Here is a 22742-nt window from a genome sequence, read left to right as displayed (position 1 = left end):
CCTCGACATCCATTTTAAATACAGTTTTCACTTTCTCAATCCAGCTGCAGGCCTTAGTCACCTCTGACACTGTGTCCAGTTCCTCAAAGCGGTGGATCCAGATATATGACTCATACAACTTCCTCCTAGTGACCATCTTCCTTGGGACAGCCCAACACAGTCCACTTCACTGGGCCCACTGAACTGTGCAGATATTCACTGTTACCACCACTTGATCACAGTGTGACCTCCCAGGACTCAGGCCTGCTTGCTTTAAATGGCAGCAGTTACAATTCCCTGAGTGAGGGGCTGGGGGTGTGGCTCAGTAGTAGAGCGCTTGCCTAGCATGCGTGAGGCACTGGGTTCCATCCTCAGCACCACATAAAAATGAAATAAAGATATTGCGTCCACCTCCAACTAAAACATAAATATTTTTTTAAAAAATCTCTGAGTGAGAAGGGAAATTGTATGGAAATGGAAGGAGACCCTCAATGTTACACAAAATTACATATAAGAGGTTGCGAGGGGAAAGGGGTGGGGGAAACAAGGGAGAGAATTGAACAACAGCAGATGAGGTAGAGAGGGAAGATGGGAGGGGACAGAGGGAGGATAGTAGAGGATAGGAAAGGTAGCAGAATACAACAGTTACTAATATGGCATTATGTAAAAATGTGGATGTGTAACTGATGGGATTCTGCAATTTGTATTTGGGGTAAAAATGGGAGTTCATAACCCACTTGAATCAAATGTATGAAAGATGATATGTCATGAGCTTTGTAATGTTTTGAACAACCAATAAAAAAATTAAAAAATAAAAATAAAAAATCTCTGAGTGAAACCTGCCCAAGACCCCTAAAGGTGTTGGTCCTCGAGTTGTGGTCTCTCTCCACTCACTCCCTGGCCTGCATATGGGGGGCCTCTGGGCATGCCCCATACCCACCGGGACCTGTAAGTAAGAAAACCTTTATTTCCACCTGTGTGTCTGCTAATCATTGAGGGGTGCTCTTCACCTTGAAGGTTCTCAGGACGGAGAGTGCTTCTGCGGATTCGCTAGGACCACAGAGCTGCTGAGGTTACTAACATCCACCAGGGGAGGCGGTGCTGTTCCCTGCAGTTCAACTGACCCCCTCTGCTGTAGAGTGCCCCTGGGATGTCCACCCTAAAATGTTAGTGACAGTGATAATGCTCTGTCGTGTTCCTCACGACTAAAACACTCAGGCTCACTCCAGGGGAACTCGGCTGCATAAAATAACCCCCAAAGAGACAGAGATATCTTTTTCTTTGGGGTCCTGTAACAGCTCCTCAGACCTTAAGGGTCCACAGAAAGAGAGAGAGAGAGAGAGAGAGAGAGAGAGAGAGAGAGCAAGCGCACATACTGACTCCTTTTATTGAAGAGAAGCCATTCAAATGAGGCCAGGGGTCAGGTTTCAGGGGGCTGAGTCTAGTTTCATAATGTCCACTGTCAGCAGGTTGACTGACATCTAGGTAGCCACACCCAAGAGCAGATGTTTCCATGGAACATTCTATCTCAAACAGGACAAAGGGGTGGTATCACAAAGGAACAGGTGAGTGTAGCTCGATCCATGGGGTGACACGCCTACGTCTGAAGATGCATCCTCAGCCTCTGGGACCTGGGCAATGTCCAGGTCACTAGAGATGTAGTGACGGTCACAGCCTCTCTGCTCCGGGACGGAGCTCCCCAAAGTGATCTGGCCCACCCCAAGAGGGACTCTAGCCTAGAGCAAGGGCCAGGGTGGCTCTGGGACCCTGACTGGGAAGGTACCCACATGAGGCAACTCTCTTAGAGTGAAGTGTGACATTCCTAATCCCTTGTCCCCAGTAATAACTATTTCTCTGTCCCAGCCTGAGCCAAGGTGAGCTCCTGAGACCACAGGGCAACACTCCCACTAATGAAACAACTGGGGGACAACGTCCCAGAGCCCCACGGTTCTCCTCATGGGGTGTGGTGGGGTGCGACAGCAGCAAAGTGTCACTGGGGGACCCCATTCAGACTGGAGGTATCTGCAGTGGGTACAGTGGGTCTAATGCTAGAAAGGGTGTCCCCTGCTGGGGTCCACCCTGCCTTCTTGCTGGGTCCCTTGGTCCTGTCACCCATGTCCCCAGCCCCAGGGGGTATCATGAGTCTAATTCCTGGCCTCATATGGCTAAGACTCTGATGGATAAATATAAATACTCTGGACACTGGGTCCCTGTCCCACCACAGACACCAGAGGATGTCAAAGCAGCTCTTAGGTAAATGCCAAACTCCCAAGGAAGCCGCGGAGGCCCTGCTGGGTGCTCTGCCTGCAGAGGTGGGGCCTGGGAACCAGGAAGATGGAGAAGAAGAATCGCACTGGGGGACACTGACCTGAGCCCTCAGAGTCGATTGGGACACCTGGAAAGGGAAGTGGCTGTCCAGGAGGCCAGCAAACACAAGGTCAGACATATATATATATATATATATATATATATATTTTTTTTTTTTTTTTCTTATAACAATCAGTATAAAGTCAAAAAACAGGCTAATCCTGTTTTTGACTCAGTCCCACCAGGAACGGATGAGGTCAGCAACTGTAGAGAGAGAGGAGAGGGAAAAAGTTTTAGTCACTTAGAAATGCAAAAGATTTTACTTAAAAGGGAAAGAATGCCCCCCCCCCCCCCCCCCCCCCCCCCCGGCAGGAACTGAGGAGCATGTGGTGGGGCCCTCCCTGGAGGCACGGGGCCCCTTTCCTCCTCCCTTTTTTCTTCTTATCAACCACAGACAGATGCTAAGAACCTGGCTTCAGGTGGCTAAAAACCTAAAAATGAAGAAGCCTGCTGTTCTTAGGCAGCAACAAGTCCCAGGGGGGAAGGAAACCTGAAGCTTTAAGTCCTGAGCAGATGCCAGGCGTGGGGACGGTGATGCTGGACCTCGATTACTTACGTCATCTAGGAACAGATCGCCAGGGATCTGGGGAAATAAAAGGTAATCAAGTAAAAAAAAATGCACATATATTTAAATATAATATGAAATCGGTAAATGTTTATACATTTTCCTTAATGTGTTTCCATTGAAATTCAAAAATCATGCATTAGTTTACATACCAAAAAATTCTACAACCAAAAAAATTTTAGCTGGGTCCAGTGGTGCACGCTTGTAATCCCAGTGACTTGGGTGGCTGAGGCACAAGGATCATAAGTTCCAGGCCAGCCTCAGCAACTTAGCAAGACCCTAAGCAACTTAGTGAGACACTGTCTCAAAATAAAAATTAAAAATAAATAAAAAGGGATGGGGACATAGTTCAGTGAAAAAAAAAAAAACACTACTAAGTTCAATTCCTAGTACAAAAAAAAAAAAATTAAAGGACACCGATTGGTTTTTGATCCCACAGTATAGGTTCTAACTAAACTCTAACATGTATGACAACACAATGGTTCTCAAAAATTCACGGACTTCCTATTGGAGCATAGATTATAGTTCTACTTGGGGATCCTGCTAAATTTAAACCCTGCCCCTAAAATATTGAAAAGGCAACTAAATATTAATTTTTTATAAAAGAGTATGCATCACCATAACCATAGTTTTGCCTAATTTCCTACAGTCATATACTCATTGCTGTGAAATATTCTATGTCGGTCCTGGATGCTCTGACACAATGAATAAATTAAAATTAGCACCAGGGGTGTGGCTCACTGGAGGCGTGCTTACCTAGCATGCCTGAAGACCTAGGTTCAATCCCCAGCAACAAAAAGTAATAAATAAATGAAAGTAAATTTTGGGCCCTTAACAACAGGCTGAAAAATAGAGGGCCTATGAGCTCATAATGAGGACAGTTCACAGGGCAAATGTGACTGGAAATGGGGCCCTGCAAGATTAAAACTTATTATATGAAAACTCATTAACAAATGGGTAATTATCCCAGGGCTTTTCCACTGAACAGTACGACTTTGTCGTCGATTCTGGAAATGGGGTGACTTAAAATGGATTGCCACAACCTTATCATGGTGGTCCCATCCACTGGGCCCCTGACACCTGACACTGTTAAAATGGCAAATCCCCATTAATCAATGGCGGCTGGCTCTTAGGCTCTTGTACAGTTCCCTCCCTGCTCTCTTCACCCTGTCCACTGCAGAGTAACCTCCTTACCCTATAAGGGCATTGCAAAGGCTCCTCAAAGGAGAAGGACACCCATGGGAAGAGCCCGGGAGTGCTGCCTCCCCCAAATCTCTCTAGCTCCCCCTCCTACAGCCCAGAAGTGAACCAGCTGGTAAAGCAAACTAGTGTCAGAATCTCAGCTCAAATCAAGGTAGAGAAGTGTTCAACTCACTCTCAGGACCCACACACCAGGACCCCCCCCCCATCTCGGGCCAGAATCCTGCCGAAAGGGGCTTCACCTGCCTCTCGACTACTCTGCAAAGTGCATGCGATGGAATGTCACGAAATGCCAGAACCAGACGAAGGCATCACAAAACATGCTGCAGACACACTCTTTCCTTATGAAGAGACTGAAATCCTCCAAGAACACCACACCAGCTATAAAAAGAAATGCACGCCACACCCAAGCAGGGCCAGCTTCCTAAGGCAGGGACGGTTCAATGTGACAAGCCGTCCACCTAAGGTGCCCAAGCAATAGCAAAGGGCGAGGATCCGCAGAGTCATCTGCAGATGCAGAAAAAGCACTTGACAAACAGCCACACTACCTCATGATTAAAAAGAAAGACATTTAACAAACTAGGATGAGAAGGAAACTTCTGTCACTTCATAAAGGGCATCTATGAAAAGCCTCCAACTAACATGGTGTTTAATGATGAAAACCTGGTGACCCTCCCCAAGGTCAGGATAAGGCAGAACACCTTCTCTGCCAACCTACCCAGCACTGTGAGGGGGCAGTAGCCAGGGCAGTAAGGCAACAAAATGAAAGGCTTTCGGATTAGAAAGGAAGAAGTCAAGCCGTCCCTGTTCACAGGTGAATATTCACTTGTTCATAGAAAACCCAAGGAATGATTTAAGAGAAGGAAAAAAAAATGATCAAAACTAACGAACAACTTTAGCAAAGTTGCAAGATATAAGATGAACAAGGAAAAAGCCATTGTGCTTCTATGCACTAGCAATGAACGGTCTGAAAATGGAAAGAAATCAGGAAAACACTCCCCTTTATAATGACATCCGGAAGAATGGATGCCTGGGAAGCAGTTTAACAAGGGAGATGGACGACCTGTACACTCGAAAAGACAGAACGTGGACAGAAACTTCTTCAAAGAACTTAACAAAGGGAAAGACATCCCTTGTCCGTGAATTGGAAAATGGAATATTGCTTCAACGACAATATCCCCTGGACAGAGCCACAGACGAACTGGCATCGCTAACCAAACTTCAGCTTCCTTTAGAACTTACAGGAATGATGTGGGGACCGTGGGGACTGTTTTTCCATTTCTTACCCCAAATACCTTAACATTTATTTCACATTGTATTTGTCCAGAATATTCTCCCTGTTAGTATCACCCTAACACAGTTGTAGTAAACAACTGTGTAGAAAACATTCTGTTCTACCTAGGGATTGGGAAGTTGAGGGAGCATTCCATATGATGAGTGAAAGAGAGGATGCAAACATAAGCAAAGTTTTTAGGTTTTAGGCTAAATTTTCTTCATTCTGGGGTTTCTTTGGTCAACATTATGTGTGTGTGTGTGTGTGTGTGTGTGTGTGTGTGTGTATTATCTATATAGCACATATATATGCATGTACTTCTGAGATATATTACAGCTTTAACTTAGATTCAGTCCCTACTAGATACTACTAGTATGTAGTATTATTATTTTCTTTGACTGACCACCATCCAATTTAAATAGAAATATTCATTGTTCTAGTATTCCAGTATTGTATTGGTACAAAGTCACCACATTTTTGTTGGGGGGATACCAGTGATTGAACCCAGGGACACTTAACTACTGAGCCACATCCCCAGCCACTCCCCATTTATTTATTTATTTATTTATTTATTTATTTAGACACAGGGTCTTGCTAAGTTTCCGAAGCTGGTTTTGAACTTGTAATCCTCTTGCTTCAGCCTCCCAAGCCACTGAGATTCCAGGTGTGCACCACCATACCTGGCAAAATCCCCAAAGTTTACTAACAACTTTATAAAATATTCTTAGATTATTCTGAACAATCAAGAACAATCAATTTAATCATATTAAGAATTTTAATAGAAACACTATACTTTTGTGAGAAGATCCAAGTAGAATGATTACATTAGGTTCACAGAATTTTCAATCTTACATAGAATACAACTATGTAAGTATATGGACACCAGTTACATAGTAACTAATTTGATAAAGGCAAGTTTTAAAATGTTTATAAAACAATCACTCTTAACTATTTAAGTTTTAGTAAAGAACAGTACCATTCATCTCAAGGTAATTACATTACTATCAACTAAAAAAAAATGTGAAGTTACTTTTTAAAAAAGAAAAGTTAAAACACAATCAGTTAAAAAATTTTTCCAAAGCTGGGTCCCCGTGGCGCACACCTGTAATCCCAGCAGCTCAGGAGGCTGAGGCAGGAGGAGTGTGAGTTCAAAGCCAGCCTCAGCAAATTAGCAAGGCCCTAAGCAACTCAGTAAGACCCTGTCTCTAAATAAAACATAAAAATAGGGCTGGAGATGTAGCTCAGTGGTTAAGCCACCCAGGGTTCAATCCCTGGAGATATCTATCTATCTATCTATCTATCTATCTATCTATCTATCTATCTATCTACCCACCTACCTACCTATCTATTCCCTCCCTCCCAAAAAACTCAGTCATTTTTTGATCCTAAAACAAAATGACCAAACCTCCCAAGCACAACTTGGTGTAAATCTAAAGTCACCACTAGAGGGAGTAAGTTGCCCGGTTTAATCTCTGAATAAGCTTCCACAAGGTTATTAAGGAAGAGGCTCACAGGGACAATCGTTTTTAGATGCTTCAGGCACAGACCTTAATACTCAAAAAGTTTTGTCCCACTAATGTCTTGCACACTAAAATAATTTTTAACTAGAAGAGGTTCCTACCTACCTACCTTCTTCCCTCTCTCTCTCTCTCTCTCTCCTTCCTTCTTCTCCCCCTCCCCTTTCCTCCCTCTTTCCTCCCCCCTCCCAACTCTCTGACTCTCTCCCTTCCTTCTTTTCTTTCAGCACCTGGAACTTGCAAATGAATCTTCCTGTGGAAGCACAGCATTGCCTTCCTACCTAGTTGGATCAGGCACACAGGGTTTATGATCCAGGGATATCCTAGGGATATAAGGGTCCTCAACAAATGGTTTGTTGGTCTGGTTCTGATTCAGTTAGACTTATCTGGCTGCATATAATAGAAAACTCCAGTAAGAGGAGCTTAAGCAAAAGAAGTTTCTTATCTCTCATTTAAAAGTTCAGAAATTGGCACTTACGGCTGCTATGAGAGCTTTACGTGATCAGAAACTGGTTCTTCTTTGCCCCACCAAATCAGTTCATAGCCTCCAAAATAGCTGCCAGAGTGCCAGTCATCACATTTGTGTTCCATGCAATGAGAAAGTTCTTTTTATATGTTTCCTTTGTTTCTTTTCACCCTCTCTGGGGGTGCAAGTTTTGCTGCTCCCATCCTAGTGGTTTGAAGTTTTTGTCCTGTGGAGGCTGAGAGTCTGTGTTTCCATACTCTTTCTTGAGATCTTCACCATGGAGCAGCCCTCTCTCCAGTTTCTCACTCTGCCTTCACCCACCCTCATGAGAGCACCAGTGGTGGTCCCTGGGGAAGAGATTCAGCACACATAGGATCCTTCCTCTTGAGCCTTGGAAGCCCTGGACTATCGTGCTAGCCTGTACTTGACCTTTGAGCATTCGTTAAACCTCAGCTGAGTCATCCTTGCTTGTCTGTGAGGCAGGGGAACCGCTGCCCGGCTCAGCTCTCCTGGGGTGTCTTGACCCTCCTAAGGTTTGGGTGATTCGGTTGCTTTGAACATGGGTTAAGACACATGAAGACTTTGTCACTTTCCTGGATTTTTCTTCTTGTTCCAACAGGAGCAGCACAGGTCTGAGCTCCCTACGCCCCGTGCAAAAGCTGAGCCTGAGAGGCAGCACCCGAAGAAGACGGAATGGCTGAGAACTTCCCAGAGCTTTGAAGAGCCAGTAAGCCACAGTTACAGACCATAGCAAACCAAACAATGGGAACAAAAAGAACCCCTCAAACTGGTGAATTGTAGAGAAAAATGCAAAAATACAAAACTGGGAGGAAGCAGTCAGTGCTCAGGGAGATTTGGGGGTGGGGGGGCACCGGGGATGGAACCCAGGGGCACTTAACCACTGAGCCACATCCCCAGCCCTTTTTATGTTTTATTTACAGACAGCATCTATCTGAGTTGCTTAGGGCCTCGCTAAGTTGCTGAGGCTGGCTGTGATCCTCCTGCCTCAGCCTCCTGAGCCGCTGGGATGATAAGGCGCATACCACCGCGGGTGGCAGGAGGGATTTTAAAGAGCAGACTTCTCATCTGCAAGCCCGCAAGCCAACAGGTGGTGGAACAGTACCAACAGGTGGTGGAAAAATAACCGTTTAACTAACCAAATGCTCAACAGCCAGAGCTGTACCAGGTAGGGCTAAGTAACCTTCCAGGAAGGTGAAACACAGAGGTGTGCACAGGTGAGGGATGGGGCTGTGCTCCGTGGAGTTCGGGAGCCCAGCCAGCTCCGGCTCAAGGTGGTCCTTAGACCCCTGAAATGACCTTTGCACTGGGAGAATGGTGGCCATGGAGATAGAAGAGATTTTTTTTTCTTGGTAAAATAAAAATTGGACCTGCATCGGCGGGTCACGCGTCTTAGGAGGTGCTGTCGGTCTGTGGGAGCCACATCTCTGGGAGCCATGGCTCAAAGTCTGGAGGAGTGATCTGGCCTGGGACTTAAGTCCTGGTGGCCGGGGGAATAGGACAGGCCCCTTCCGGCCCCCCACCAGCTCTTTTTCTTCCTTTCCCCTTTAGAATCGAAGCAGTGGCGGCTGCTCTTCCCCGACTTCAGCCACTGGTGTCCTCCGCCCTGCAGAACACGCACCAGGGGTCCTCCCCACGTGCTCCCCATCCGTCTGCTCCACATTTCACAGCTGCCCAGGTCGGTCATCATCAGAGACCTTGACCAGGGGTGACCCCTCTCCTCCCAGCACTGGGGGCTGAGTACCCAGGACGTCCCAGGGTCCCTGCCACCAAACCCATCCCAAGACGAGAAACCGTGATCGCTCTAAACCTCAGTGTGCCCGACACTGTCAGCAGCTCTCTGGACGGCGGGTGGCAGCCCCAGGACACAGGAGAGGGCCACCATGTTATGGCAAGGGTGGCGGGGAGGCTGATCTCAGGAAGACAGATGTCCCCTTAGGTCCCTGCTCCGGGACCCCTGGGCTGAAAGGAGCCCAGGAAGTCAGACTATCAGGGACCAGGGACAGAGGCAGAGGGAGGGCGCAGGCTTGGTGGGGAGGGCTGAGGGGCTGAGGAGCTGCGGGAGGGTCACGGATGGGTCCATCCCACCTGCCCCACCTCCTTGGCCCTCCTGTTCACGGAGCCCCCTCCAGCTCCCCTGGAACCTGGACCCACGAGCCAGTGCCCTCCCGCCACACGGGGCTCCCAGGAGACCTGCTTCAGCCCCTCGGTGCATGTGTCCCAGGAGCCCCAAGCAGCTCCCACAGAGAAGACCTGTCCCCAAGCTCAGAGCCCGCCAGCTCACAGCGCCAGGACTCCCAGGCCACCTGCCCTGGCCGGGACTCCCTCTACCCTCCCTGAGCCACTGGAGGCCAGAGAGGCCTCTGGTTCCTGGTTCTCTCCCAGGTCCTGTCTCTGCCAAGACCAGTCCCCTCTGTCTCACCCTCCTGCTCCTTCACCCCCGGCCATTTCTCCAGAACCATCTACTGTTATCTTCCTGGTCAGTTCCCACCAGGTCACCCAGAGGGGCCCAGAGGTGACCGGTTTCCTTCTGTCCTCTTCCATCCAGCCTGCTCACCATTCTCGGGTTTTCCTGGAGCAAATCTCTCTGCATGACTTAGTTATCAGAAACCAGTCGTGGTTCAAAGAGGTCCCCCAAGAAAAGGGCCAGTGTCCTGTGGAAGACAATTTAGCCGTATCGAAGAAGTCGCAGGTACCTACCTGTGAGCCCAGCCAGTCCACTGCCCCATGCCTACCCACAGATGTGCCCCTGAATCACTATTATGTGGACAAGGAACCTTACTGCAGCAGGATTGGAAAGTCTTTCTAAATTTCCATAATCATTAAGGAGATGGTGAAGGAAATTGCTGCTTGCGGAAGGAGTGGGTGGAACCTCCACGCGCTGGTGAAGAGCAGTCCCCATGGTTCAGTCCCAGTGAGAAAAGATGAGAACTGCACTTCATGCAGGGTACATTTTTTTTTTTGTAAAAAGGAAAAATTAAATATATGCTGGTGCAGTTTTCCCCCTTGTCCCCCGGTTGTCCCCACTAGGGATGGATTCCAGGTCCCTCCAATCATCTCTAGATGATGAAACCTAATACAATGGAAGTGCTACGTGAAGAGTTTCTAGAGTGTATCGATTAGAAACAATGAGAAGGAGAAAGTCTGTCCGTGTTCAGTACAGATCTCATTTCTTTTTCAAATATTTTCAATCTCAAGTTGATTGCATCTGTGGATGCAGAACTTGTGGATACCGATGGCTGACCATGTGCATAAGGCTTCCTGAAAGGATACATAAAAATCAGATATGTTTATGTATAAGTCAGCCTTGTGTTACTAAAAGGAAATATCTGATGGAGACCAAATTTTTAAACAAAGAGGTTTATTTAGCCAATGGTTTTTCGAGGTTCATGGGCATAGTATGGCACTGGCAATGACTCAGGTCTGATGATGGACTTTTTGCTCCCAAAGGAACACATGGCATCATATGTCAAGAGGCAGGGCCTGTGCGTGCTCCGTCTGCGTGTCTGATCTCTCTGGGTCTTCTTCCAGCGCCATCAGGATCCAGTCGCGAGGGCTTCCCCTCATTTCCTTATTAAACCTAATCACTTTCCAGAGGCCCCACCTCTAAGCACACAGTAAAATTAATTTTCTACCCTTTTAATATCACTCACATAGGACTTTGGGGATTAAACTCCTGTAAGAGTGAAGGGAAACATCCCTGTTTAAACCGTAGCAGCTTCATATAAAATATGAATATTTTATACAATATTTATAATAGTTCTGTGCATGAAGAAAAGCTTCATGGTATGGAATTTTCTACTGGTGGCATCATAACAGTGCTTCAAAAGGGTCAGATTTTGGATCATTTTGGAGTTCAAAGTTTCAGATTAGGGATGCTCAACCCATAGTGGTTTACTACATGGGAGAGAGGAGAGCAAAGAGCAAGCAAAGGGTGTCCTTGGAGAGTTCCTGGAATACATCCTGTACACTTGAGTTTTGATTGCATTGACCAGAGCTAAATGACAACTTCTGTCTACAGGTGTTAGCTTTCCATTACTATAACAAAGTACCCAAGATAATAAACTTATAAAGATAAAAGGTTTGTTTAGAGTCACAGCTTTGGAGCTTTCAGTCTGTGACTAACTGACTGACTCATTGCTTTGGGTCTGTGGTGAGGCAGTTCCTCATGGAGGGAGCATGTGGAAGAGCAAAGCCAGTCATCAGGAAGCAAAAGAGAGAGAAGGGACGGGAATCCCCCAGTCTCCTTTAAGGTCATGCTCCAGTGACCTAAGACCACCCACTAGACCCCACCTCTTCAAGGTCCCCCCACCAGCTAATTGTACAAATCTGGGGACCGAGCTTTTAATACATCATCCTTTCAGGGACATCCCAGAATCAAACTACGGAAATGAGGAGATCTGGGATCTATAGATGGGCACCCAATCTCCAAAACAGAGTTCACATTTTGCAGCCACAATGGAATCAGGAATAAGTGACAAAAATGTCATGAGGTATTTGAAAAATCAAAACCACATTTTAAGTAACCTGTGGTTGATATGGAGAGCCATCAGCAATCGAGGATCTGTGCTTTTACTTGAGCGTCTCGGGAGCCTGGTTTCTGATGGACTCTGCACGTTCAAACCACGACTTCCTCATTTGTCAGTTTGTTATTTTACTTTCTGCCTCAGTGACCCGAAGCAGACGTTCCATTTATATTTTTAAAGAAAGATCCCTCAGGTTCTTTCCTCTGAAAATCCTTGGGGTTGCCTTCACAAATGAGGATGGTTTAATGAGGCGTAAAATTGCCGGATCATAATATTTCCCTCTCTCCTTGGGAGAAGGTAATTTGTTGTCTTTGAACAGGGAACACACAGCGGCAGAACACTCCAGAGTCAACAAGATTCCTTTTGGAGTCCTTTGGAAGTGACCCTTTCTTCCCTCCAGCATGGACGCTGGGGGGAGTTTTTTTCTTGGTTGTCATAGAAAAAAAACTTTTTTTACCTCCCAGATGTGCCTCAAGGTACAGGGCTGACTCACTGCAGCTCAGCAGCAGCCTGTTTCTCCTTTCTAGACACTCGGAGACTCATACTTCTCTTCTTTAATCAAGCAGGGCAATATGATCTGTTGTGTGCAAAGAAATGTGAAGAAACGTGTCACCTCCAGGTCTGGCCCTCCCCCCTCTCCAGTGCTTGGCTGTTAGATTGATTGTAGATCTTTTTTCGCTGATTTTGTCTGAGACACAGAAAGTCCTTTAAATCAGCCTGGATGTTTCTTTCCTCACTTCAAAAAAAAAAAAAAAAAAAAAAAAAGTTTTCTTCTACCACATCTTAAGTCTTTGCTTCTTTTCTCATTCTTCTGGCTTCTTGCTGCCTTCTTTGCGGTCTATCTATCCCTTGTTGTTTTGTAGATCATTTTACAATGGAATTCCTTTTCCCTATTAAACCTATAAAAGAACATGAGGCAAATAGAGAACACAGGAGTCTGAATGAAACAATCAAAGAACCTTTTATATTATATCTCTATAGTTTGAATATGTTTTCCCCCAATAAAACTCAGGTTGAGGCTTGGTCTTCATTGTTGAGAGGTATTGGGCCCTTTAAGAGGGATTAAATTCATGCTTTTCTTGCAAGAATGGGTTCTTGCTCTCCTGAATCAGGGTTAGTTACTGCAAGATAGTGTTGTGAAGCAAGCCTGTAACCTCCCCTCAGTCTCTCTCACACAGGAGCATGTACCTGCTTACCGGGTTCTTGGACCTCCAACTCTTTAATCTAAAAGAAATCTTTTCTTTATAAATCAACCAGACTCAGTTATTCTGTGATAGCAACAGAAAACAGACTAAAACAATATATTTATAAAGAAAAGAGAAGACAGCCATGAAACAAGAAGAGAAAACCATAAAAAGAGGCCCCGCTGAGGACACAAATAGCATTTTTTGCAATTAAAAATGTGATAGAAATAATTGACAAAATATTTTGAGGAAGTAAGGGGAAAAATGGAAAATAACTGAGAAAATCTGAGAACTTTAAAGTATCCACCAGGAAACCAAATAAATGAAGAGACATATCATCTTCATGAATTTCAAGACTCAGTATTTTTAATGCCCTTTCTCCCCACACTGATCTGCAAGTTCAACACAATGTCAAAACATTTCATCTGATTCTAAAATTGAGTTTGAAAAGCAAGGATGTGGAACAGCCAAGAGTTAAAATTGTTTTTTTGTTTAAAAAGAACAAAGTCAGGACTCATACTACCTGATTCTAAAACCTTAATATAAAGCAACAAAGATTTAAAAAGAAGATAGTAGAGCTGGGCGTGGTGGCACAAGCCTGTCATCCCAGCAGCTCAGGAGGCTGAAGCAGAAGGATCACAGGTTCAAAGCCAGCCTCAGCAACTTAGCAAGGCCCTAAGCAACTCAGTGAGACCCTGTCTCTAAATAAAATAGAGCTGAGGATGTGGCTCTGTGGTTGAGTGCACCAGTTCAACCCCTGGTACCAAAAAAAAAAAAAAAAAAGATTTGAAGCAAATCCTTGGGGGGAGTGGGGAGGGGGACTAAGGCAGAGGGTGGTGGAGGAGGGCTGCTTTGGTTTTCCCTAGGATCATTCAACTTTTAAAGCAACAGCAGTCCTCACACACACTCAGATTACTTGCTCAGAAAAACACTTTAGAACTGCTGGATCAAAGCCAGGCACTTCTTTTGTTTGTTTTCTCTGCTCTGCTCTTAATGCATCACCGCCTTGACCCCAGGAGCAGGGTATCAACTATGTCTTTCCAAAAACACGTAAGAGTGCCATTTCCCCACCCCTCGAGGACACAGGATCATGGTTGGTTGAATCTTCTTTGAACTGATGGTTGAACAGCAAGGTCTCGTTTCATTTTCCATCCCTTTGATTTTCAGCCACATGGAACACATGTATCCATGTTACTCATTCTTTATTCTATAATCAATTACTTGCTCTTACCCCTTGGCTTTTTTTTTTTTTTTTTAATGGTACTGAGGATGAAACTCAGTGGTCTGCTGTGGAACCACGTCCCCAGCCCTTTGTGTTTTGTATTTTGAGACAAGGTCTCCCCAGTTGCCCGGGTGCCCTCACACTTGCGATCCTCTTGCCTCGGCCTCCCAAGGGCACCGTGGCCTTGGGCCACCCTTCGCCTTTGTTGAGACTGAAATACCTGCCCAATTCTTTTTTTTTTTTTTTTAAAGGAAAATATGTTTAGGTACTAAAGCTATTAACCCTTTTATCTGCCGTATATATTGGAAATTCTTCCTTCATTGTCAGATATTTTTAAAAGTCATGTTATTTTTTGAAATGCCAAATGTTCCATTTTTACCTGGTAGGAAGTATGGATATTTCTTTTAAAGGGAGCAAGAGAAACAGAGCTGGCCGCGATGTTCCTGTGACCAGGCAACCAGCCGAGCTCTGGGCTGACCGAGAACAGGAGACCTGTCAGGAGGGCAGGAGAGGGTGGCTGGGGAGGTGACACCGGTGAGTTGGGTTCGATCTCACTGAGAGGGGTAAGTGGGACGGGGGTTCTGAGGGTCCCCAGGTGGTAGGTCCAGGCTTTGGGGATGTGGGGTTGTGGTAGACAACCTGGGGGTCCCTGGCTCTGGGGGAGGGGCCTCCACAGTGGTGGACTCGGTACTGTAAGGCTTCTCCTATGTGCTCAAGAAAGGTCCAGCCTCTCCTGCAATTAGAGAAATGCAAATTAAAACTATAGTGAGATTCCATCTCACTCCAGTCAGAATGACAATTATCAAGAACACAAGGAACAATAAATGTTGGCAAGGATATGGGGGAAAGGCACACTCATACATTGCTGGTGGAACTGCAAATTGGTGCAACCACTCTGGAAAACAGTGTGGAGATCCCTCAGGAAACTGGGAATGGAACCACCCTTTGACCCAGCCATCCCACTCCTTGGTCTATACCCAAAGGACTTAAAATCAGCACACTACAGTGACATAGCCACATCAATGTTTATAGTAGCTCAATTCACAATAGCTAAGCTGTGGAGCAACCTAGGGGTTCCAACAGATGAATGGATCAACAGATGAATTCATCAACAGATAAATGGATAAAGAAAACATGGTACATATACACAAAGGAATATTACTCAGCCTTAAAGAAGAATGAAATGATGGCATTTGCCAATAAATGGATGGAACTGGAGACTCTCATGCTAAGTGAAAAAAGCAAGGAGCAAGAAGAGGTGAGAGAACCCAGGCTCAATAGGGCAAACCCATGAGTCCAGGGGCTTGGCAGGAGTTGGGGCAGCCCCTGCTGCTGTTCCTGGTTTGTTCCACCCCTGAGAGCTAAAGGAGAGGAGGGGAGGAATTCAGAATATGAAGTGTGTCCATTCACTGGCTCTCTTCCAACTCTCCTCTTTGACCTGAACCTCTTCTTGGTCCCAGTCCCTTTTTATTCCTTACAATGATGTCCCCTTCTCACCAGATCCCATCTTCCTTTTCCACCTACCTGCTCCTTTCCCCCTCTGGACAGAGAACAGTGCACAGTCCTGGTGGGGAGCTCTAGGGCTCCGGCTCTCCCCTCCTTAAGGGCTGGTGCTGGGGCGGATTCCCAGGCATGCTGGTCTGGTCGCTGACGGAGGGGATGGATACCTGAAATACCTGAAGGATGTATGCACTGGTATGTGCGTGCGCATTCCTGGGGGTCAGGATACCACCTCAAACCTGGCTGCCCAGCTGCTGCGCGAGGACATGAACCAGGAGCATGAGTCTGAAGTTCAAAGAAAATGGTGAATGGTGGCAACCAGATGAGTGTGCAGAGACAGACAAGGTACAACAGGGTCAAGCTGATGCCATTTCCAATAGATACTAGGCCACCTGGGTGACCCCTGGCTCTGTCTACTGTGCAGCCCCTCCCTCCCTCCCAGGGGAGCAGCTGACACCGGCCCACCGCCTCCCAGGTGAACCCAGATCCCATCACCCTGCTCTACAGCTCAGGCCCACCAGGGGGCGGCCAGCATCAGGACCCTGGTCACAAGCAGGCCACACCACAGACGCACCAGGAAACTGCCCACAGCTGACTGAAGGGAGCATGAAGCTTGGTCTCAGCAGAAGGAGAAGAAAGGTAGGAGGATCCGGGGTGGGGAGAGGAGACTCTGAACCCAACAGGGGGCTGGACCCACCTCAACCCACCAGCTACGGGTGGTGTAGGGTTGGACACAGGGAGCCCTGGAACAAGACGATGGAAACCCAAGGATCCTGGGCGGAGGGAGAGGTTGGCCAAGAGAGAAGAACTGACCAGAGTTGTCACTGCCCTTGGGAACACTGCCAGGGGTCACTGCCAGGGGCCCGCAGCACAGAGCTCCATTGGATGGGGAACCTCAGGCCACAGGGACCTGAGGAAAAGCAGAGGGGTCAGGGAAAGTTCCCGGATGGGCATCAAGCCAACCTGAGTGGAGCGTCCGCAGGGCCTGAGGGTCCCCCAGCCAGGAGGCAGGACACCTAGTCCTCGTCCTCCTGTGGCCCTGAGCAGCTGAATAACTTTGGACAGGCATTGGCGTTCTCTGGGCCTTGTTTCCCTCAGCTGTTGAATCAGCTCTGACAGAAATGTGTCCATTCCTGAGCCCACCGTGGGGGAGTTCAGAGGTACTCCTTCATCCCGCCCAACCAGCTCTGAAGCTGTGTTCTGGGGACCCCTGCAGGTCCCCACATGGCCCTGCTCTCCTCCTTCCTATATCAGAGGCCAGCCTCCTCCCCGGAGATGAGGCTGCCCTGCCTCTTCCACGCTCTCCTTCCAGAGGTGGCTTCCTCGGCCCACCTCCAACCCCCCAGGAAAGGACTCCGAGTACCTGAGACCTGACTAAGGCTTATTTCCCTCTGTTCCCCGGGGACAGCAGAGACCTCCTGACCAGGAGGTGGGTTGAAATGGCACAGGGCACACTTGGCTCTCAAAGTCCCTGGCAAGGTGGCCTGCAGCAATTTTCAGGTAGAGTGGACTCATCACAGCACCTAGGAACCATGAGCATGGCATTTCCAGGCCTCGCCGCCCCAGCCAGCTTCCCTAAGCATCACTGCAACCCAAACAAGCCTCCGGAACGTGCCTCAGGAACAATGGCACCTCCTAAACACCACGAACCGAATGCCACATTGTTTTCTGTCTAATAGTCTCTTCAGGGAGTAAGTTCAGATGCAGGACAATCACTACACATCACTGGATACCAAGTCTGTTTCCCCTCCACATTATAGGGAACCCTGAGTATGATGTCATTAAACACGAAATAATAAGTTGAAGCTACTAGTGACCTTAGTTTTATCTGACCTGATCCGTTGTGCCCCCGATGCCCAGCAGAGCTAACCCGAAGAACCCAAGACCCCATACCATTGAAGAGGACCACTGAGACACCATGGCCAGGGACCTCTGCTCTCTCCTGCACTGGAGAATCTTGACAGTCTTCCCTGGTGTGCAAGGTCGCTTGTCACCACGGGTCAGCTAACGTTCGGATAAACTTTGTGCAAAAAGTCATAGGAGTGAATGATGGAACACTTCAAGTTCAGATTGTGAGAGAAAACCACATTTTCTATTTGAGAGATTATGCAGAGGAAAGAGAGGAGGGAATTTTAATTTTACGGACTCAAGGTAGAAAAAAAAAGGGGGTCTCAATAAAAAGAGTAAAAACACTTTTGCAACTTGGAGTTTACTGGTCATCTAACTCCAAATTTCCACCCTAGTCTGCCCCTCAGACTTAACTGGGGATTCAGTTTAAAATGCAAAGGTCCCAGCCACACCCAGACCAATTACTGGACGGGGGACCAGGCGGTCCCTTTGAAACTCCACTGTGCACACAAGCCTGGGGGCAACCGGTCTTATCTAATTTCCACAAAGCCTTGTGAAGCAGTTGCCACTGTCCCCTTTGACACTGAGGACAGGAGCACAGGCATCTTGGTGATCTGCTCTAGGATTTCCACGGAAACCAGCGGCACCAGGAGCCCAGCACTCCTCCTCACGTAGGTGTCGCCCTCTGACCGCACAGGAAGCGGAGCCAAGGGTCTTCTGTAGCACTGCGGAGGGGTCTCCGAGGCAGCACACCCGGCCCTGGTGATGGACAGGCTGCTCCTGCCCCCTGCTGGCCAGAGACCGCCATGACGGCGAGCGGGCCTGTGTAAGGTCGCCTTTGCTCTGAGCCTTGCGGCTTTTGCCTGAGGGGCACAGTGTCCCAAGAGCGCCCCCCTCCCACCCTCTGCCCTCTGAGGTCTCCTGTCCTTCTCACTCGCTCTTTGGTATGGTCTCCCTTTGCAGAGGACAGTGAGCGCGGGGAGGGTGGAGCCGCCCCTTCTCTCTCCAGTCCACAGCCTCCACAGGGAGGGGTCTCAGATTCCTGAGGGGGCAGACTGCTCAACCCGTGGACCTTCAGTTCTGTTGAGAGTTCAGTTGGGTCCCCAAAAATAAAGCCACAGAGAGAGGTTCAGGCTCCGGTCCCCAGTCCTGGAAGGGTTGCTCTTCCCAGGTACCACGGGACCCTAATGGGGCTCAGCTCACCCGGGGAGGTGCCCAGGAAATGCGGCCTTTGGAGCACGGTCAGAGAATGCAGGAAACACCCCTGGGTGGTCCCAGTGGCCTCTGGAACCCCACTCTGCTGAGAATATGGGTACTGTCTTCCCCCGCAACCCTGAGCCTCAGAACTTGAGAAGAACCTAGGACGGCAGAGCCCACACGAGTGCCCTACCTGCCCGTTCCTCCCTGGGTACGGCTGCCTGGCAGAGGGGACTCGGCTTCTCTGTCTGTAAGGAAGGAATGGTGCCTCCTCTCTCATCAGGTTCCTGAGGTGAATCGCTCTGGGCGGTTCTGAACACCCACACTTAGATGTTTTGTCCTGGGTCCCTCTGCTCTGGTCCTGTGCAGATGTTCCCACCAGCCCAGAAGAATGCCCAGGACCAGGCAGGTGTCTCAGAGATGAATGGGTCTGATCTCCTTCTCTCCCAGTACCACCCCCACCCCTAGACAGACAGACAGACAGACACACATACTGTTGAGTTATAGGGCACTTTGAATCCTCTATGAGTCCTGTAGAGCTCAGTGTCCATGCTGGGTCCCCCAGGAGCCTGAGCCAGGTGCAGAAAGGGCAGCCCTATTGCAAGTGAAGACCCCAGGTGGAGGGAGCCTGGGGAGCGGTTCTTGCTGGGCAAAGGAGGCAAGGACTCCAGAAACTGAAAAAGATTCAGAGGGTTGATGACAAAGGGACCAGGAATTTGCAAGCCATTTGCCAATTTCAGGTTCCATTCAAATTTGGGCTAAATGGGGTTGGAGGGGCCTGGGGTTGTGTCTCAGCGGTAGAACACTTGCCTGGCATGTGTGAGGCACTGGGTTCGATTCTCAGCATAAATAAATAAATATCCATCGACAACTAAAAAAATGTTTTTAAAAAGTTGGGATAGACATAAGGTTCTAGCAAAACAAACTCAAATTTCATAATTATCAAATTTTCATAATATTTTGTAAGAGGTAAATACAAGTATTGTTTGAGGCAGGTTTTTTTTTTTTTTTTTTTTTTTTTTTGCTGTGACCGAAAGATCTGACAAGAACAATTTTAGAAGAGGAAAGTTTGGGTCTCAGGGTTTTGGGGGTTTCAGTCCATAAATGGTCAACTCCGTTGCTCTGTACCTGAGGTGAGACGGGACATCAGGACAGAAGGTGTGGCAGAGGAAATCATGTGACATGACAATTGTCATGTGACATGACAATCAGGAAGCAGAGACAAACTCCCCACACCATGAACAAAATGTATACCCCAGTGACCCACCTCCTCCAGCCACACCCTACCTGCCTGCCTGCAGTTACACCCCAGTTAATGCATATCAGCAGATTTATGCACTGGTTAAGACTCATAACCCAATCATTTCACCTCTAAGCTTTCTTGCATTGTCTCACACAAGAGCTTTTAGGGAAAACCGCACATCTAGACCATAACAAATACCTTAAGAGATTTTTATAAGTATAAAATTTTCCTATTTTCTTTCCATCTTGACCACTGCAAGGATTTAAAACTTTTGTATGAGGAACCTCGAACAGTCATTTGATGAATTTGCCCCTTATTTTCTTTCTAATCAGCACACTGTGAAGCTCTGTGGCAGTGAGACCATTGAGATGAGTCTGGCACATGCAAGATATTGTTGCGTTATTTAGTTTGGCCCCAGGTCTGCTTCCCACCCGGGTTCATCTGTGGGAAGCCATCGGTGAAATACATAAGGATCGTCTCTGGGCAAGAAGCCAGGGAGAGTTAGGCCTGGCATTGCAAATTATCCGAGGCTCTTCCACGTGACCAATGCATGTGACCTCTCCCTTGATTCTTCGAGGAAGGTTTCTCATAGTAGCTCTGGACACAGGTGTAAACCTTTAGGAACTGAACAGAACACCTTGAAACTTTTTTGGAGAAGAACATTCTATAGAACTTCTTTGATGTTTCCCCCATATAAATAAAGCAGGCTCAGGCTCTATTTTGCCAGAGTCTAGAAGCTCCATCCATCCGATGGGCTTGCCCATCCTGCCCCTGCTTTTGAAACTACTTTCTGTGTTCTGTAGTTTTTCACCTCTTTATTTCTCTTAGCTCTTATTTCTCAGCCGGCCCATTCTACGGAGGAAAACCCCATTCCCACCCTCTGCACAGGACATGGGTGGGACTCATCATTTTACCCTCCCAGCTGCCCTCTTCTGAGATACGCAGTCCCCTCTGGGCCAGGGAGCCCATGATTCCTTCCCTCACTCAGCCTGGAGACCCCACCTTTCACTGCCTCACCATCTGCACTCCTAGACTCAAAGAAAAAAACTCTCAGGTTTTATCATCCAAGAGCTTACAGTTTTCGGATCTCCACCCCTCACTTAGGACACATGAATTTGTTTTGTATAATCGCTACCATGTCAGGGTGGGTGGGAAAGGAAAACATCTCCACCTCCCAAGATCATTTTTCAGGAAGTAAGGAAATGATACAATGTATTCTCAGACCCCAGGATTTCTACAGGACTCTGTCCTGGTCTTGGGGACAGGGGACAGGTGTGCCCCTATCCAGGTCTCCCAGATCACTCTCTTCATTCCTCTCTCTTCTCCTCCCACTTAGAGACTCATTATTTCATCCAGGGCACAGGGGTAGGACTGGAAGAACTGCTTCTCTTGTTCACACACATTTGAGAAAGTTTTTACTCAATGCAGTGAGTTCCAACTTCAATAAAATAAAACTCATCTTAAGTGTATGGTTAGATGAGTTTTGAAAACTTTTATGTCCCTGTGTCAAGCACCACTATGAAGATATGGAACCTCTACATCACCCCCAGAAAGTTCTTGCCTGCCACTCTGCACTCCCTCCTGACATCCTTCAACAGGTGAACACATAAATAGCATTTCATGATGGAATATAATTTGGCAATAAAAAGAATGCACTGCTGAGGGGGCCTGGGGATGTGGCTCAAGCGGTAGCGCGCTCGCCTAGCATGCATGCGGCCCGGGTTCGATCCTCAGCACCACATACCAACAAAGATGTTGTGTCCGCGGAGAATTAAAAAATAAATAAATATTAAAAATTCAAAAAAAAAAAGAATGCACTGCTGATAAAATAGCAACATGTATGAATCTCAAAAACATTAGGCTGAGCAAAAGTTGAGAAATACCAAAAAATGCATACCTTATCATTCCATATTTATGGAAATCTATTATAGACAAAGATTTTCTCCAATGTTTTCTTCTGAAAGTTTTCCAACTTGGGCTTTCCCCTTTAGGACTATGGTACATAGTTTTGAATTATTTTTTTTTTCCTTTGGTGTGAGGTAAGAATCACCCAGTTCTAGCACCGTTTGTTGAAGAGATTTTCCTTTTGGCCATGGAATTCCTTTGGTGGTTTTGTTGGATATCACTTGCCCCTTCAGGTGTGGGTCTCTTTCTGGACTAATCTATTCTCTTCCTATACTGGCACCCCCTCCTCCACAGAAAATCTTAATGAAGCTTCTCCAGAAATCTTCACCATCATTTATCTTAGGACTATTAGCAAAAAAAAAAAAAAAAAAAAAAAAAAAAAAAAAAAGTCTCTACAAAAGAATTCAATGTTGTTAAACCTCCTATTTCCTGTTGCTCTGTCTTGCTTGGCCACAGGCCTAGAAGAGATCAGCACTCCAGGTGCTGAATGCTCCTTTACTAGTTTCTCACAAACATTTATGGACTATTTAATATGAATAACAACATACGTAATAGTTTGTAGAAGTGTGTTTGCAAATGCAGAGTGTGATACGAAAACCAGATTCTTTTAACCAGGCCTCTGGCCTTGGGCTGAGCTTCAGAGAGATGTTTACATTTCAAGGATAAGAGAAGAGGTTACTAATCGGGCTCCATGGTAACAGCTGAGGGTGGGGGCAGGAGAATGGGGAGAAG

Source organism: Urocitellus parryii, chromosome 8, assembly GCF_045843805.1.
Source record: "Urocitellus parryii isolate mUroPar1 chromosome 8, mUroPar1.hap1, whole genome shotgun sequence".
In the NCBI taxonomy this organism is placed as follows: Eukaryota; Metazoa; Chordata; class Mammalia; order Rodentia; family Sciuridae; genus Urocitellus; species Urocitellus parryii.
This window is presented reverse-complemented; position numbering follows the sequence as displayed.